This window comes from Limulus polyphemus, unplaced genomic scaffold (assembly GCF_000517525.1).
Source record: "Limulus polyphemus unplaced genomic scaffold, Limulus_polyphemus-2.1.2 Scaffold1985, whole genome shotgun sequence".
Classification (NCBI taxonomy): domain Eukaryota; kingdom Metazoa; phylum Arthropoda; class Merostomata; order Xiphosura; family Limulidae; genus Limulus; species Limulus polyphemus.
Window position 1 is genome coordinate 210618 of NW_013667595.1, and position 10328 is coordinate 220945.

General features: G+C 35.2%; 1 protein-coding gene across 5 annotated transcripts in view; it reads right to left on the reverse strand.

The window, feature by feature from the left end:
* LOC106465571 (protein unc-80 homolog) overlaps nucleotides 1-9317 on the reverse strand; it is a 138172-nt gene extending 128855 nt beyond the window's left edge. For all 5 annotated transcript variants that reach the window (XM_022393494.1, XM_022393492.1, XM_022393493.1 and 2 more), the window contains exons 1-2: nucleotides 9174-9317; nucleotides 246-420 (exon numbers count right to left, since the gene is read on the reverse strand). The gene's annotated coding sequence lies outside the window, so the exon portion shown is untranslated. The remainder of the gene's footprint in view (nucleotides 1-245; nucleotides 421-9173) is intronic.
* Nucleotides 9318-10328: the final 1011 nt, after the last annotated feature.

The window sequence follows — 10328 nt, forward strand, 5'->3', positions numbered from 1 at the left end:
CCACGGGTATCGAAACCCGGTTTCTAGCGTTGTAAGTCAGCAGACATACCGCTGTGCCACTGATAAAATAAAATTTTCTTAAATATAAATTACAATAAACCACCAGAAGTAAGAAAGAAAAAAGGTTTTATTATTGGACTTCAAATAAAAATTATCCAATAATCATAAAAACTGTGATCAAATTGTCATCTTTTCAGCTTTATGTATACCAAAAAGTTAAAAAAGAGAAAGTAAAGATCACAAACCAATAGGAAAACGTCGACGACTACTTTTTGGAGTTCTCTGCAGTGAGTGGGCTCCTTCTTCTGAAACACTGAGTCGTGGAGTAACAGCTCTATGATGACGTAATAATGAAGAAGTACTTTGTCCTAAAGCAGGACTGGCACAAACTGAGTGATCTTCTCGATCATCAAATACACTCTGAAAGCAGAACATAAACACTGCACGTTTAAAAAACTCCACTCAGTTTAAAACTTTCATTGACTGTTGAATCAAAATATACACGAACTAAAATAAAACAATCAATAAATACACAACAAACATGAAAAAATTTCATAAACAAAAAATAATAACTTAAACATTTTACTTGTGCAACAAAAGATAAATATAATTAAAACATTATGAATATTCATATTTACACAGATCAAAAGATGCAAAATAAAATAAATTATTAAAGAACAGTTATGAGAATTCAAATTATCAAAAAGGTTGCTAATACACTTGTTATAACTACATAGTAAGAAGACCAATACAGCTTATGAATGTTCATACAAAAATTTCTAATATTCTAAAAACAAAGAAGACAATAAAGCAAGACCTACTATATAACTTTTCTTTTTATATTACACAGGAAACTGATACAATAAAAAAAGGAAAAAAACATAAGATTTTTCTTCCTTTCTCTAGAGGTAAAGAATGCTGCTAACAATGTTCCACCAGGTGTCTTTAACTGCAGTTTTCCTTTCAAAATAAACATTAACTCAAATCTTCTCAACAAAAGAAGATATGCTCTTTCTTGTATGAGATGCTAATGAAACAAATGAATTAGGAAACACATAGTATCAATAAAGACAGACACTAAAAACTACACAGACAGGGCTGGCCTTAAGCCTATGCAGCCTTCTACAGTTTAACAGGTTCTGCTTTGCTTTTTATCTTGGTTTCAAAATTGACTGATTTTTCGTACTACAACACTGTTTTATATGTGTTGGCCTATATTAGGAGACACTACCAATTTAAAATATGTAGCTACAGACAGTACTTCCCAAACCCTGCCTACCATCACACCAAAAATAAAAAGTCTGATGTGGTAACAGGGTATTCATTTATGTGCTGCTGACTGCATATGTAACTTCATAATAGGAAACACATTTCTATATTGCTGAATACTCTGAGGAACTCTTCACTTTGTATCTTGTCTAGGGTCTCACATTAGCTAAGACTAGTACTAAATACAGGTTACTTTGTAAAGTTATAGCTTTTAAACACTTTATTACATTAGAAAGTTAGCATTTTCCTACACTGAAAATGTATTTCTGATACATACTTACCTCCTCTCACAAAATAGCTTTTCTCAACTAGCACTGCCCTCTATCAGTGCAAATTTTCAATGCACACCACTAGCTTTCCACCTCCTGTTTCTGCATATCCACATGCAAATGATCATGCAGCAGCTCTCCACCAATAGGAGCATGACACAACTCCTATCGTAACTAGCACCCTCTTCACACCTGCACTCATTAATTACTTTGAGACTAGTCAGAAGACCTCCCCCATATGTCACTGGAAATGGGGAGGCTGGGTGGGAAATGTGAAAAGAGGTAAGTATTCATCAGAAATACATTTTTTGTGTAGGAAAATGCTAACTTCCAATACAATATCTTACCTTCTCTCACAAAATAGCTAGAATCCCACACTGAACTGGTGGAAGGCCAGTGAAAAATTGAAGTGCCCAAAGAAAGACCAGGAGGTGTGGAACCAAAAGAGAAAACATCACACCTCAGCGGAAGACTGCACCACATTTGATTCAGGTACACTTTTTGCTCTTTTATGACAGCGTCATGAACATAAAAGACAGAAAAACATGAAGGAATACCATAATATGTATGACAAATGAATGGTGGTAGTTCACCTCATCCAACACCAGGCAGCAGCTGGAATGATACATCACCTACCTCTTCACCTCAAAACGGGAATTGGTAGGGAAGACAAGTATCTGTACCAAAATCTGTTTCCACTTGCGTGCATTTCCAACTTCAGATCCGCCAGGAACCGACATCCAGCAGATAGTAAGAAGGTGGAAAGCTCCGGTGGGATAACAGCTCTGGCCCAAAACCTGATGGCAATTGGTATGGTACTTCCAGTCGACAGTAGGAGGAGGATATCTGGCCATACACAAGCAGGAAAACGTGCTGCATCCAGCTACAATTAACATCAGATCCACCAGGAACTGACACCAAGCAGATGGTACGAAAAGGAACCGCAAACCTGGGGTGCATATCCAAAACCTGGTGGCAGTGGGCATTTGTCATCCAGTTCATAGTAGGAGGAGGGATACTGGCCAGCACATATATGAGGACTTACTTAGCTGGACAATCTCCAACCAAACACCAGCTATCTCACTCAAATCAAAACTGACCGGAACAATCCCAGCACAACAACATTCTTGGAATATAAAAACATTAAGGGATTGCTTAAGAGGAAGAATCGTATTAATCCACAAGTTCCATCACTGTGACCCACAACATGGGTGGAGTGAACAAGAGTACAATCGAGTGAGGAAACAAAGGTACCTGTAATACATGTGTGAGGACTTATGTTGATTGGTTCAACTCTGAATTCAAAACCCAGCCACTGGGAACCAATATCCATGTAGGGGTACGATGAGAGATCTCAATTGATGAGGTGAACTGCAATTTTGACAGCTCACTCCAGAGCTACAACATCCCCTTGGATAGACTCATATAGAGAAGGAGTGTCAGATTGGAGGGCATCTCATCATCTACACCAGCAGAACATCACCACACAACTCTCAACTGAATGGTTTCATTATTGTATGTATCATATACCACTATCACATTCAGGAGGATGCCTTCACAATCCACCACCCCAGCAGCTTGGAACTGGAAAGTGGTAAGGACTCCCATACTCTACTGGAAGAAAATGGGGGGATAAAATGCAGTGGAGAGTCAGGGGGAACGTCAACACCAGAGATAGTGCAATGAGTGACCACAAAACCCTATTCTGAAAAGCAGACCAAACCTGATTTTTTTCAATTTAAGGAATGACAGGGATGAGCAGCTATTCCCTTCTGTTTTACCAATGAGGTCTCTGGGTGAGTACAGTCTAGAACAGGCATATTTATGAAGCTAATATAATGCAAGAAATAACCTACTAGCAATTTTATGGAACACCCCATCTCTATTTTATGCCACTGTAATAAACAGTGTGCATTTTGTGGCCATGGAAATTATGTAAGTGAAGTGAAAATGGCCTTACAGTGAGGGTTTAGGTACAATTTTAACTGATTGAAGTATATCTGGACAGGTACCATTTACCACAGAGCAGGATCCTGGTCAAAATATGGGACAGGCCCCTGAAAAATAAGATATATAATAAAAGAAAGAAAATTTACCCTGTTACAGTCTCCCTGAATGGTGGATGATGGTATCCTGACAAGGAACAAACAGCTACCCAAAGCAGAGAATGGGAGATGAATGTATGAGGTGTAGTCTCAGTGCATGACAGACGAAGTAACTCCAATGGATGACAGGGTTGATATGCAGGGAAAAGGGTAGGTGCCTGATCGGAGTGAAAACACCAGGAACTGATTACAGGAAGAAGGAGACAAGGAATAAAAGGCTAATCAAATCACAATCTGAACCAAATGGGTAAGGGAGAAAGGAAAATAAATCACAGACAAAGGAGTGGTGTAAGGGAATGAAACTGTGGGAAATGGATTCAATGGAAAGAAGCCTTGAGAGCAATGAAGCAACCCACAGCATGTACTGGACACAGAAGGTCATCCAGATCTGACCCAGAATAAAGGTGAAAGATGGCATGAAATGAAAAAGTCAAAAAGAATATTCCACATGAGCCCCCCAAAGTACAGGTTAGTAAAATTGATGCAGAACAAAAAGAACATATTGAGCCAAAACATGAGAAAACCAGATCTGTGCTGGCCAGGAAGGATCAATCAGAAAGGCCTGACCTGGAGAGACATGGATGAACAAATCATCTTGGGAAGAAGACTGATGGAATGAGAAAAATTAAAGATATAAACTGGATCTAATCTTGTCTGAATATACTGAGAGCCAGGCCAAGTGGATAATGAACCAGAGACCAAAAACAAAAGACATAACTTGGAATCGCTAAAGAAGTAAAAAACTTCATGTGAAAAAGTGTCCCACAGGAGACAGAGCCATCCAAAATTTGAAGATCAAGGAGCCATCCCTTGTGGAAAAGTATGTCGGGACCGGAAAGGCGATCAGCAACAAGGGCAAAAGTACCCGGAAAACTACAATCCAGGAGACATATGGCAAGTGTGTGTAGCTTTAAAAAGAGAGATCCAGTGTCTACCACAAAGGGAACAAGAATGAGTGCCCCCTCAGTGAGTGATATAAGCCACCACCATCGAATAATTGGAATGAAACATGATTAGTCAAATCCAGACAAGAGGAAGAGAGTGAACTATAGCACGTTGGATTGCCAGAAGTGCCAGGGTGTTAATGTGATAAGACTTTTCATCTGTAGACTATTCTCCTGAAGCTTCCTACTGATCAAACCATTCTCTCCACCTTTGAAGATGAACATCAGGGAAGAGAAACAATTCGGAAGAGGGGGAGGAAGTGATGAACCTGATGCCATGAGGGATATGTTCAACCATCAACGTATATAGTCAAAGAGGGAAGGATGAAAGTTAAGAGGAAAATCCAAAGGAACCCTAGCAAGAGACCATAGTTCATGCAGCATCTCCTGAAAAGATCGCAAATGTAAAAACCAGATAACTCCATTGAATGCATTCAAGGAGGAGAATGGATGGTCCCAGTGGAGGGGGGTGTTTAAAAATACACTCTCAAAATAGATGAGAATGTGAGGTATGTAGAAGGAAAACTTATCCATCTGGAAAATCCAACTATCTGAGTCGACTGTGGAAGAAGCAGATGAGTATGTTATGACCATGCTTTTTTGGAAGGAGCTAACTTAAGCTAGACATCAAAGTAGTGGTGTTGGTAAAATACCTGGTAAAATTCAGACCACCCAACAAAAGACATATGGAACTGAAACAAGTCCAAAGGGTAAGACACAAAACTGGTACTGAATCACATGGTGAAAGGAAAACCTAAGATAGCATCCTGAGAAATAAAAAATAAGAATGTGTTCCGTGGGCATTCTCAGTCCTGTAGAAATGGCCCATCAAAATGTAATTAAAGACTACATATTAAAATAGGGAGGACCCAAGAAGTGACTGAAGCAGGACCAATTGATCCAGAACTCCAATCAGCTTCAAGCGTACATGACGAATGGAGAAACCTGTAGGTAGGACGGGAAGGTGCTGGACATGAAAAATGAATAAAGATGACAATGTCTGAGAATGAAACAAAAGAGCAACCAAAAGAATTAGAATATGACATCACAGATACTCCACATGATGCTAAATCTACAATAGTAGCCCCAAAAATGGGCCAGTGGAGAAAGAGATCTAATTCTAAGTCCCTATTAGAAGTGGATGATAAACAAATGGTACAAAGACAGTGTCCCACCCCAGAAAATCCCAAAAGCAAAAAGGCCATGTGAAGATGACAAACGCCTCAACATGGAGGGATAAAGGAGGAGTTATCCCATGAAAATCCCTAAATATAAGTGAAATGCCTAAGATAGAAGGTGTAAGACAAACATTACTTGTAGGAGAGTCGATAGGATAAGACAAAGCTGAAAAACTAGGTATGGGATAAAATGGATAAGATTAACAGAGAATGCCCCCTATACAGGTGACAAAGAAAAAGCTAAGGCATGAGGGTAAGCTAAGGCAAAATGAACCAAAGCCTGTGTTTGGCAAGGCTTGCAAGTACCCACTCCCAAAAGAGAGACAAAAATGCTTCTCATGAAATAATGTCTAGAGAAGGAGGGGAAGATTATACTGTGATACTGTGAAACATAGCTAAAAAAACAAAAACTGAGGTAGGCTTAGCAAATTCTGCAGTAGAAGCCTGGGAAGGCAAGCCATGATCAGGTGGAGGAAAACTGACAAATTCTAGGTCATCTGAAATGGGTTTGGCTGTTGTATAAGGAAGGTGAGAAATATTGCGAGAGGGTAGGGTGAACCCCAGCCCCCAGGGGCCCTCACAAACGAAATTAATGGTAAGAAGTATAAATTATAAAAATGATGAAAATGAAATAGTTGATATGTTATAAATGTAACAAATTGTTGTGTAGTAAAATAAGCATATGTATTAGATTGCTATGTGTTGAAGAAAACAAGATATTTAACCTAATTAGTGATTTTCCTATAAGTAGAACTACAGGTAAACTGAAAAGAACAGACACTTGTTAAGCCTAATCAAACAGTGCAAGAAAAGGTACAGCACTAAGCTCTAAATTAAAAACCCTAACCTGACAACAAGTATATACAATATTGAGAGAAGAAGTTTGTATGGACCCCGGCTTCAGAGTTCCACACAAATCCAGTTAATATGAAGGAGTATAAGAGATTAATAATAATGAAAATGAAATAGACATTATTTTGTAAAATTAAGTAAGTTTGTATTAACAATAACATACATATGAGACATGATGTATGGAAGAAAAACAATATAGGTAAACTAATGATCGACATACTAGTAAGATGAATTTCAGGTAATCATAAAATAACAAAAACCCATGTTAAGCTTAATTGAATGGTATAAGACAAAGGATACAATTATGCCTAATTTTGAAGTTGAACTTGAATATGAGTATTGACCAATCTAACGAAACTTATGTTATGGAACCCAAATAACTACAGATAATAATATTAACAATAAAAATATTCATAACAGTATAACACTGTATCTTTCCAAAGTTGGCAGACTGTATTTATAAATGTGTGGGCCCCCAAACTCGAGTCAATTCCTGATGAAGGTCAGCTCATTGGACGATCAATATCCCAACAAAGTAAAGCCGATAATTTCCCAGTGCAGTACTGCCACCTGAAGCCTGTGCTGATCAAACATATAACCTCCGAAGTGGTAACTTAGAATTCAAAATGAATAACAATACACAACCATGTTGGCAGAAAGAAATAAAAAGTTTAGTAATGAAGTAATAAATTCCATAACTGGGTAGAAATATAAAATAATTTCACTTCAGAATAACTCACCTAGTTATAAAAATCACTACTGTATAATAAATAGTAAACTTCCTCAGAAAAACTGATATAAAGATATGGAAAAAAAGAAAAACACTTGAAGAGAACACAAACTAAACATCACAACACGAGCACTGCAAAACGAAAAGTGACAGTTCGGTAGAAGTGAATAGAGGGAGTCACATGCATCAGGAGTGTGTGTGTAATACTCTTATTGGAGGAAGGTTGTCGCATGAGGATTTACATGCGAGACACAGTTGAACCATTTGATCATAAGGTACGTGGGAGCTCAAGGCTTGTGGCATGTGAAAATTTTGTTTGCATATAGAGGGCAGCACTGAACAAAAATAGCTATTTATGTGAGTGAAGGTAATGTACCGTAATGGAATTTTTTATTTAACAAAATATTTGATGGCTATATGTAAAGGTGCTGACCCATAGACAGAGTTACAACAACAACAAAAATCATAAAACAAAGTCATACACTGACTAATAATCTTAGTGGTATCTCACATGCATGAATATCACATAATAATATTCAAGTGTTATTATCCTGTAAATATTTATTCACTCTTACTTTTGCACATCAACAGAATTATACATTTATCTTATAGTAACAAAATAATTTCAGAAAACAGAAAATTATGCTTTGTTTAATTCATATAACTATAACTAATTTTAGAACTCCCAAGTGATTGCCCATTAGTCTATAGTTTCACTTTTTTGGTTCACAACAGTTGTACTGTTAATAATCACAAGTCTAAACTACCTTCTGACCTTACCATTTCCTTAGAAACCTTTCTTTTTTAAATTCTGGTCTAGAAGTTAGGTTTTTATCAACCTAATCCAACATATTCACTAATTTTCTTAATCTTCAAACCTTACAAACACATCTCAATTGTTATCAAACAGCATAAAGTTTAATATTTCCTGACCCTATCTTAAAATTCAGATAAGTTTTATAAGTATACTTATATTTCACTGACACCAATAAGAGAAGACAGAGATATGGCATTTATTTTCACCAATGTAACAACTGATTTCATTTTTATACTTATTATATTACATAGCACATCAAGAAATATAAATATACAAAAATGGAAAAACAGAAGTTTCTGAAGCAAAACTTAAAAGAAAAATTTAATCTCAAGTTTAGTAAATTAATCAACTTGGTACCCACTACATTATATCTAAAAAATGGTCTACTGAATATGCAAAAATTTTTATTTATACTTCATTATACTTATACAAACTTAATATTCTTCATTGCAATTTTCCCATCATATCCATAATTTTACTCAAATTTGGTAAACAACTAGATCAACACACTTGCCTCAGTTGTTAATGTACAATTTATGCATATATATATATATATATATTTACCAAACTTTATTACACTTGAATATATTATCTTTTAAGGATTTGTGAACTCTTATGAGATATTATTGGGATTATGTCTTAAAATGTTGATACAACAAAGATTCCCAACTGATGAATCAATGCAATATAATCATTACAAGATTTTGTTTTATGACATGTGTTCTTCTAATTAGACTATGTACATTATTTTCTGAGTTAATTGTTAGTTCTGATCCATGTAGACAACTTGCTTTGATAATCAATATATGACAGATTATCACCATTTTCCAGATTTAAAATGATCATTAGATTTATATTCTGGATGTAAAAAATAAAATATTCATTTGCAATAATTTTTTTAAATACATCCAATATCTTTGAAAGTTCACAGCTATTTCTTAAAATTGTCTATGTTTAGCTTATTAGCCATTCATATTTTGAACATAATTTTGATTAAACTTTTAATTACTTGATTGCTTGGAGCTTTACGAATGCCTCGCCTCCTGAAAAAGGACTTTCTGCTAGACTTCTCTGGAACTGTCTCATTTACAACAAACACAGTGGGTGAAGAAATAATTTCTCTACTGTAATCATCATGGTCAACAGATTTGCTATGTCTGTAAGATGGGAGAAAGACAAAAGTTAAAAGTGATCTCCTAAATAAACAATTATAAAATGAAAAAGATCCAATTATTTATTTGTAAATGAAAATAATCAATACTTCTAAAACTTTTCTACTTGATAAATAAGTATGTATATCTATAACCCTCAATTCAAACTCACTATTACTTGTAATATGTAACAATAAATTTATAAAACTTTTTGTATCAACACATCATAAATCTAAATCAAGGAATAGTTTCAAACCAAAAATAAATCATGTTTAAGTGTTTTTTTTTTGTTTTATGTTTTATTAGGCCTCTTAAAAAGATGAATAACAAATAATGGAAAATATTTTTAAAAACCTCAGCTGCAACAAAAAGATTCCTTTATTAGAGCTTTTCATCTTCCTTTTAGTTTGTCAACAACTAAACACAACTAAATTTAATTAGTCTTAAAGAATCTCTTCTATTATGTAATTACAGATGTCATATTTTAATCAATTATCGTCCACTTTGAATAATGATGAGTTTGTGTATCTTTTTTATTTTATTTAATCACAACCTTCCTTGTCCAAATTCACCTAACTTATAAAATCCCTGACATTCACCAAAAATACCACAAAAAACAGAACCAACATTTACTAAAACACTAGTTTTACAACCCTTAGTTACAAATGAACATTTTCATAAAAATACCTATCAACATCAAAATTAGTACACCAATTTGTTGAATTGATGTAACAGTACAGTTTTATTCAGTACTTAAATTTTATCACTGCATATCATAAGGAATTCTATACTACTTAAAACTTGCTAAGAATCACTCTCAAAATACAAATAAACAAATAACAGCTAACTGGTAACCACATTACAGTTGCATAATTTATTTATTTTACGTGCTCTCAAACACAAACTGTAATCACTTTTTCCTGGTGTTTCTTTACACAACTGAGTGTGAAATAAAGTACAGCTTTTTCCAACTGATTATGAAATAATTTTTTTTAATAGTAAGTGTGTCCATC